Source organism: Ruditapes philippinarum, unplaced genomic scaffold (genome assembly GCF_026571515.1).
Source record: "Ruditapes philippinarum isolate M1 unplaced genomic scaffold, ASM2657151v2 ctg9022_1_1_1_1, whole genome shotgun sequence".
NCBI classification, from domain to species: domain Eukaryota; kingdom Metazoa; phylum Mollusca; class Bivalvia; order Venerida; family Veneridae; genus Ruditapes; species Ruditapes philippinarum.
Window position 1 is genome coordinate 80,993 of NW_026853469.1, and position 7,253 is coordinate 88,245.

Sequence of the window (7,253 nt, forward strand, 5' to 3'; positions counted from 1 at the left end):
TCTTTAAACTAATCAGCATGCTTGCTAGCATAATCCAATGAAAACTACAAAGAAGGCTCGATTGAAATGGAAAGAAATCAATCTATATATTTCATCAGTTAAAGCACGGATTTATATTATAAATCCGTGGTTAAAGTCACCCTTAAAATATAATAGAAGATATTCAATATGAAAGAATGAAAAATCATGGAAGGAAAACGAAAAGCCCAGGCCCCGTGTCTACAAATATTAAAGGATCAGGATCAAGATCAGGATCAAATTTAAAAACTCTAATTTTCTTCATTTTGTATCCTCATAGATTAAATATCTAATATTAATTTGATAAAACTGGACTTGTACTAGCAAATTAATGAAATTTTAGAATAAATTTTTGTTATTTTTACATGATACGGCTATTTTACAGTTGAACCAAATATTGATCCTGATCCTAGAATTGATCCTTATTTTGATCCGAATATTTTTGTATTTGTTTTGTTATTTGTAAATAGTTTGGTTTCTTTGCAAATCAGCATTTTTTAGCTCGACTATTCGATAAGAATAAGTAGAGCTATTGCAGTCACCCGAGCGTCGGCGTCAGCGTCGGCGTAACCACTTATGTTAAAGTTTTTGTAATAGTTCAAATATTTTCAAAGTCCATAGACATATGGCTTTGAAACTTTGCACACTTGTTCACCATCATGACCCAAACCTGTAGACAGGAGGAGGTAACTCTATCAAGCAGTTTGACAGAATTATGCCCCTTTTTCGACTTAGAATTTACGTTAAAGTTTTTGTAATAGTTCAAATATTTTCAAAGTCCATTGACATATGGCTTTGAAACTTTGCACACTTGTTCACCATCATGACCCCAACCTGGAAACAGGAGGAGGTAACTCTATCAAGCATTTTGACAGAATAATGCCCCTTTTTCGACTTAGAATTTACGTTAAAGTTTTTGTAATAGTTCAAATATTTTCAAAGTCCATTGACATATGGCTTTGAAACTTTGCACACTTGTTCACCATCATGACCCAAACCTGTAAACAGGAGGAGGTAACTCTATCAAGCATTTTTTTTTACTATCAAGCACTAAGAATAGTCGAGCGTTGCTGTCCTACCGACAGCTCTTGTTTACATTTGGAATATTTACCATTTCATTCTAGCAAAACACGATAAATTATAGTAACATAAAACAATGAAAATAAATCAGGATCACTTGATCCATATCATGGTCTTTTCTTTGTGAATCAAATGCTCTTCACAATGCACGATGGTAAACTATGGAAAGCCATGGCTGTCTTATATTGTTATTTTTCAATTTATTTAACCATTTGGATAATATATAAGTTCACTTCGACTATATATGACTTGAAAACACCTTCTTATTTAACCGGAATTCATTATATTAATCCACAGTTACAACATGTACTATATATGAAACCATACAGTCAGTGTATGAACCGAGGTAGCAATATATAAGTTGATTTTCTCAATATATGATTCCAGTTCTTCAATATATTGTACCAAAGTAGCCATGTGTGGAACCAGATATCCTTATATGAAACCGAATTATCAATATATTAATTCATTTTTACAATATATGAAACCATTTTATCTATGTATGGAGCCGAAGTATCAATATATAAGTTTATTATCACATTATATGATACCAATTATCCAATATATGGAACCAAAGTAATAATGTATGGAACCAGGTGTCCTTATATGAAACCATATTATCAATATATTAATTCATTTTTACAATATATGAAACCATTTTTATGCCCCCGCCATGTAATGGCCGGGGCATATAGTGTTACCCTGTTCCGTCCTTCCGTCCTTCTGTCATTCCGTCATCATCAGTTTCCGTTCATTATCTTAAGAACGGTTGCACACATTCAACTCAAATTTGACATATTGATATGTCATGAGAAAATACAGGTCAAGTTCAAATTTGGTCATGGTTCGATGATTTTTGGCAGAGTTATGCCCCTTTTACTTTGAAAATAATATGAAATTTCAGTTTCCGTTCATTATCTCCCCAACGGTACAACACATTCAACTCAAACTTCACATATGGATATGTCATGAGAAAATACAGGTCAAGTTTGAATTTGGTCATGGTTCAATGATTTTTGACAGAGTTATGCCCCTTTTTCTTTGAAAATAATATGAAATTTTCAGTTTCCGTTCATTATCTCCCCAACGGTACAACATATTCAACTCAAACTTGACATATGGATATGTCATGAGAAAATACAGGTCAAGTTCGAATTTGGTCATGGTTCGATGATTTTTGGCAGAGTTATGCCCCTTTTACTTTGAAAATAATATGAAATTTTCAGTTTCCGTTCATTATCTCCCCAACGGTACAACATATTCAACTCAAACTTGACATATGGATATGTCATGAGAAAATACAGGTCAAATTCGAATTTGGTCGTGGTTCGATGATTTTTGGCAGAGTTATGCCCCTTTTACTTTGAAAATAAAATGAAATAATCAGTTTCCATTCATTATCTCCCCAAAGGTACAACACATTCAACTCAAACTTGACATATGGATGTGTCAAAGGAATGTGCAGGTCAAGTTCAAATTTGGTCATGGTTCAATGATTTTTGGCAGAGTTATGCCCCTTTCACTTTAAAAGTAATATGAAATTTTCAGTTTCCGTTTATTATCTCCCCAATGGTACAACACATTCAACTCAAATTTGACATATGGATATGTTTTTGGAATGCCCAGGCCAAGTTCGAGTTTGGTCATGGTTCAATGATTTTTGGCAGAGTAATGCCCCTTTCACTTTGAAAATAATATGAAATTTACAGTTTCTGTTCATTATCTACCCAACAGTGATACATATTCAACTTAAATTTGACATATGGATATGTCAAAGGAATGGGCAGGTCAAGTTGGAATTTGGTCATGGTTAGATGATTTTTTGGCAGAGTTATGTCCCTTTCACTTGGAAAATAATATAGATACATCTTAGGAATAAGCAGTTTAAGTTTGAATTTGGTTGTAGTTCAATGATTTAAGACAAACTTATCTTTCCTGAATGTTGGAAAAATTTTGAACTTTCACTTTCAGCACTCTTACTTTTAGCCATTATTTTGGCTACAAATATGCAATATGCTATTTTTAAAAGGTTTAGACTGAATAATTTCAGTGCCTTGAACATTGTATGAAAATGGTTTGTGTTAACATTGAAAAGTTTTAAGGGCTTTGAACTCAAAATGAAAAAAATAATTAAAGCACCATCTGAAATTTTGGCTGCATGCGGGGGCATCCGTGGCATGATGACACATTTCTAGTATCAATATACATGATGTATTGAACCAAAGTATCAATATATAAGTTGATTATCACATTATATGATACCAGATCTTCAATATATTGTACCAAAGTAGCAATGTATGGAACCAGATGTCCTTATATGAACCGAATTATCAATATATTAATTCAATTTTACAATATATGAAACCATTTTATCAATGTATTGGACTGAAGTTCCCATATATATGTAGATTTTTACATTATATGACACCAATTCCTCAATATATTGTCATAGGTTGCTAGTATATGAATCCACTTTTCCAATATATGGAACCAAATGAGCAATGCGTGGAACCAAAATGTCATTATATTGACGGGACTTATTTAAATGCTGTTTTCCATCCTTGCACCGGTATTACAGTTTCGCACCAATATTCCTAGTAGAACTGTCAAAAGACTAGCGTGTTTCACTGATGGCATTATGCACATTTTTTTAATTATGGAAATATTTGAATTTAACGTCACATTTACTTTGGCCTTAAAATGGACTGGACAGGCAAAACTTATCGTTATATATGTATGTAAAGTTTCAAAATTATAATTTAAGCTACTGAGTCGTACTGACCATTTACAAAAACATATTTAAGAAAATTAAGTTCATCTCGACCTTTAGAATTTTGATCAAAAATGAGCTTGGTCAGTAGGACACTTTAATTTTAAAATTCAAAACTCCAAAAAATAAAATAAAAAAGGTTTTCATGAAAAAAAGAAAATGTTTTGTAATAACGAAAACCCGGGTGCCCGGGGGCCCCCTTTGACTTGTTGATTTGGGAAAAATGGGGCTTTTTTTGGTTCCTTTAAAATGAAATTGTTATCATATTACTGCTTTTTGGTTCCAACATTAAAAAAAATGGTTTAAATATATTGAAAAAATAAAATTAATATTTTGATCATTGGGTTTCTTTAATTTTTGGGGGGCTTTCTGGTTCCTTTAAGGGCCTACTTTGGAAACCAAAATTTTGGGAAAAAAACCTGGAAATCATTTTAAATTTGATAATCAAGTCGGGTTTTTCCCAAAACTTTGGCCCATATTTTTGAAAAATTTGGTTTTTCATTTTTTGTAAAAATGAATTAATATATTGAAAATTTGGTGTCATATAAGGACATCTGGTTCCATATATGGCTGCTTTCGTACCATATATTGAAGAATTGGTATCATATAATGTGATAATCAACGTTAACATCAACTTATATATTGCTACTTCGGTTCCATACATTGTAAAATGAATTAATATATTGATTATTCGGTTCAATATATGGATATCTGGTTCCATATATGGCTACTTTGGTACCATATATTGAAAAACTGGTATCATATTAGGTGATAATCAAGTCGCATATTGCTACTTTGGTTTCATAAATTGATAAATTGGTTTCATATATTGTAAAAATGAATTAATATATTGATAATTCAGTTTAATATTAGGACATCTGGTTCCATATATGGCTATTTTGGTAAGATATATTAAAGAATTGGTATCATATAATGTGATAACCAACTTATATATTTCTACTTTGGTTTCAGAAATTGATAAATTGGTTTCATATATTGAAAAATGAATTAATATATTGATAATTCGGTTTCATATACGGATATCTGATTTCATACATGGCTACATTGGTACCATATATTGAAGAACTGGAATCATATATTGACAAAATCAACTTATATATTGCTGCCTCGGTTTCATACACTGACGGTATGATTTCATATATTTTAACTGTGGATTAATATAATAGATTCCGGTTAAATAAGAAGGTGTTTTCAATTCATATATAGTCGAAGTTAACTTATATATTATCCAAATGGTTACATAAATTGAAAAAGAACATTATCAGACAGCCATGGCTTTCCATAGTAAACAATCAGTTCGTTGTATGTACATCCGTTTGCTATAAAAACTCCTTATACAAGGAACTAATTCGCTATATGCTTAGAAGGAACTTCGGATATAAGGAACAAATTTTGAATGTCCCAATGAGTTCGCTATAAGCGGCGTTTACTGTATATACATGTAATATCATCTATAGGTCCTCTACAAATTTTACGTTGTTTAACATTTGCCCCTAGTGTCAAAATTGGCTCTTAGCCTCTTGCACAAATAACAGTATGTCTGCCAATGTTTATGTTTGCAGAAATTTAAATAGGTAATGCATAATTTAAAAAAATAACTTGCTGTATTTCAAAGTTGAAATCAGCTAACCAATACAGTAAATGCCTAATTGTTTGTCAAGTACGAATTTTGATAACTATTTTGAAACAATTATTGTCACAATTGCAATCTTGTTTGTTTTATTTTTGAAAGGAATAGTGATTATTTGTTTGTTTTTATTTGATATGAATGTTCAGTCATTTTGATTACATTTTTTTTGTATGTACATAATAAGGACAGAATCTCATTGTTGGATATCTATCACTCTACCGGTAATTGTTGTGATATTAAAAGAGTAAAATTTTATAGTTTTTGGACCTTTCTTTATAAAAATTATCGTATACACATGCATGCAAAGTGCGTTAACTGGATTGCATGTATTAGTATCCGCACTTCATTGCATGCTCATTGATTGGCTGATTTTTTTCTGGGGTTTACATAATGTGATGAGAAGGAAAGAGATAACAATAGAATTGTCGTATTCAGATGTAAACACACTGATTGGTCAGACAAGGTTTTTGAAGTAATTTATTAAAACCGTAGAGTGACCTCCCAAAAAAATCAGTTAACAGACTTTGTTCCTTTCGACTATTATTTTGTATGTTCCAAATACCACATGAACTTGATATTCTATCAAATAACCGATATTAATGACAATATTAAAAAATAACCCCTATATAGTATAAACAAACTTATATCATATAAGGGGGGGGGGGTATGTTTTGGATATAATAGACCTGTATATTTTGATAGTATCGTTAATATTGATAGAATTAAAGTTCCTGTGGAAAAAACCTTTAATATTCAAATCTCTAGCATGCCTACCAAAGTTCACGATGAACAATGTCTTTCGTCCGCCCATTCATAAATGATATACAATACTGGAAACTTAAAACCAATTAACCATTGAAAAGTTAATAAGAATATATCTGGTCATCAGATGTCTACTAGTACATCTTCACTTGCTGCATTTCTTGCTTGGACGCCCTTTGATGCTTTGCATTAGTGTTTTTCTTGTGACCATCTCTAACGTGTTGAATTTTAAACATAATAATTCTTCTTTGCGTGAAGTCAAAACATGTTCATTTTATATTTATAAAGAGGTTGTTTAGCAACTATCAATATTTTATAATGTCAAATTTGTGCATAGTATATCTTTAACTTTTATCATGATAGGAGGTTCAGCATTGATATTGACAGAATTATGGCCCTTGTGAACTTATAAAATTGATTACAGTTTTGCATGTAATATCAATCTTCAAAAATACTAAATACATTCACATGAAACTTAGTACATTTCGTTGGTTAGTTTAACATTTGATTTATGTCAATAGTTGCCATATTGTTTTATATAAAATAGGTCTTTTGTGAATATAGATATTTTTTGGTCAATATCCACGAGTCACATTTTTGTCACGTGTGTTTAAAAATTCTTTGGTCAATATCCAAGAGTCACATGTTTAAACAATTCTTTGGTCAACATCCAAGAGTCACATCTTTGTCACATGTATTTTAAAAAAATCTTTGGTCAGTATCCAAAAAGGCGGAATTAAAAATGTCATGTTTTTTCCCCCATCGAATTGTCATGTTTTTTTTTGTTAATTATTACATTATAAAGACTTTCGTTTTTCTATAAGTCACTGTAAATAGTCAAGCGTATTGTTCTACTGACATCTCTTGCTCTGACATGTTTTACATATAAGTACATATTCACACTAATCCTGCTGAATTTTAATAGCCTTTGCTACCAGTATAGACCAAGGTCAACCTCCACACCCGTCCATG